Here is a 2,498-nt window from a genome sequence, read left to right as displayed (position 1 = left end):
GATTTTATTATTATTAGTATATTTGACTGTATTTAATAATTTATTAAATTTTAAAATATAATATAAATTTCAATTTCAATTAATTAATAAATGCTGTCAAATGTATATCTATAATATTAGATAAATATTGTTCTGAAGAAAATGCTATTAAAATAAAATAATTTATTACAAAAACTACAAATAAACAGAAAAAACATTCAGAATCATATTATTTTGCAAATCAAATTGAATTATCAAACAGTAGAAAAAGTAATAATAATAAATTAGATCACCAAAATGAGACTTGAGCTTTAGAAAAGGAAAACAAATTTTCAATTGAGTGAAGAAAATGTGGCATTAGAAAAGACAAATGTTTTTAACATGAAGTTCATGTACAAATATTTGATTTGTTTTCCCCTTGCTTGCGAATCCTTGCAGAATGATGCTCCTAATAATATCACATTCTTCCAACTCAGATGATTGCAAAACCTACCTACAAATCGACCACCACATTCAGCTCCGTTAAATCAGAGTTTTCTTTCTAACTAAACACACAAAACATTTTGTAAATTCTTTCCTGCAAGTACAGAGAAACAATGGAACTAATATTTCTAAATGGAATAAACTCAAACTAATACGGAAATTTCAACATAGCAACCAATATTAGTATTTAAAGCATCCATCAGCTTTTGAAAAAGATCTTCAATGAAAACATAATAACCAAAAACAGCATAATATTTGTATATGATTATAGTGGCTCGATTTAAATATCTCACACGTTTTAGTTAAATGATTGAGAATATATTTCCTTGTTACCAGTGAATATAAATCCGCATATCTCTTAGAATTATATTAAGAGCACACCAAATTTAAGAGGAAATCTAGTAATATAAATGGACGTATTTAAATACTGTCTAACTTAGTTCTAAATTTAAATCTCAGTACAACTGGACATATTCAAATCAAGCAGTCGTTTTTTTTTTATCTCTTGATCCATAGTAATATGAAAGGCTTACTTCAAATAAACTTATATAATGAAATAATATAAAAATATTGATATATTAATTATATAAAAAGGTTATATAAATTCAAAACCCACCTGATCTCAAATAGATTGAATACCCAATCTGTGTAGCATGTACTTATGCAATCATAATATCAATGAACGACCCTAAAATTTATCATACCACAACATATCCACACAAAAATAATATTATTTCTTTCTTATTTATCAATAAAATAAAAGGGTATAAAGTCAAGATGCTTAAATTCAGATTTTATAACAACCATTAAGATAGTAACCTATTGAATACAAATTTATAATCAGATTTGCCATCATTAACCCTTTTTTTAATAAATGAAGCCTTTAATGCTTAGATTCTAAGCACTGTGGTCAGATTGAGAGTTCTTGCCTTACAGCTAGGGCTTTAACAGTAGCAAGAGGTGAGCATGTAGAGTTGGATTCAAATATTAATACACAGCTCTTCTTTGGAAGAAAAAGCCAAAAACTCTATAATCTATAGCCAAATCTATCATCCTCAGTAATTCATCTATGAAATGAAACAGATATTTTAAGGGAGATGATGAAAAGCAGTGAATACAGTGGCAAATTGGTACGGATGATTTGCTGCAAGAAAATTTCATGACATACCTATACATCCCTTCTTGAAAGATCAACCACTAAAGATGAGCTGCAGCTTTCATGATCAGAAAAACTTTCAGATTTTGCAGCATCCTTTGTCACCTATACAAACCATAGATATAAATCAAAAGACCAAGAATCTGTTACAGAATAGTATATTATGTTGCTCATTCAATATAAAAAAAATATAAACGATATACAGTTATATCCCAGAAACATTAATAATAGACTTTGAAGTTACCTTGATAGATTTTGGCAGAAGGGCTCTGAGCCTTGCATACAGCGAGTTCAATTTCCTCTCTCTTCTTCGTTTGAGAATACGGCGGGTGATAATCCTCTTGTATACAAAATCCTTTTTGCTTCCGTTTCGCAAGGCTCTGATAATTTTATCCTTCATTTTGGTCATACATTATAATCATCTAAGGGAAAGGGAGTCTAAATATAGTCGCCAGGTTTTCTGTGGTCTTGAAAAGGTGGAAGTAGTCACGAGATTCGCTGTGGTGTACGTTTCATTGGATTCGACTGCTGTATTGTGACTTGACTTGCCATGCCTTTTTCTTAAAAGGATTCTGCTTCGTCACACTCTCAACTTTTATGTTTTGTAGTTATTATTAAAAATTTCCTGCTCGTGTTTAAAAAGTAATTTGCATCTAAAAACGTACACATTAACCTGTGAACTCCTGCATTCATGTAAATCCATAAGTATGAGCAATCTAAGCTATGCCTCTTAATGGACACATAACTAAGTATAGAAATTTATATTTGAGTTTTTGTAATTTTGGTAAATTTGCTTGAAAAAGAATGTAACTTAAATGTCAAAGCTGAAAGAACTTAGTCAGTTCAATTAAAAATTGGAATTTCTTATATTGATTTAGTT

At 29.3% G+C, this 2,498-nt stretch overlaps 1 long non-coding RNA gene across 1 annotated transcript; it reads right to left on the bottom strand.

The window, feature by feature from the left end:
• Positions 1-295: 295 nt before the first annotated feature.
• LOC131067673 (uncharacterized) lies at positions 296-2,050 on the bottom strand. The gene is made up of 3 exons (XR_009358720.1): positions 1,863-2,050; positions 1,631-1,723; positions 296-472 (listed from the first exon to the last, which is right to left on the bottom strand). It is a non-coding gene; the product is annotated as an uncharacterized LOC131067673 (long non-coding RNA).
• Positions 2,051-2,498: the final 448 nt, after the last annotated feature.

This window comes from Cryptomeria japonica, chromosome 8 (assembly GCF_030272615.1).
Source record: "Cryptomeria japonica chromosome 8, Sugi_1.0, whole genome shotgun sequence".
Lineage (NCBI taxonomy): Eukaryota > Viridiplantae > Streptophyta > Pinopsida > Cupressales > Cupressaceae > Cryptomeria > Cryptomeria japonica.
Note: the sequence above shows the minus strand (reverse complement) of the source record. Positions and strands in the feature narration are given on the sequence as shown.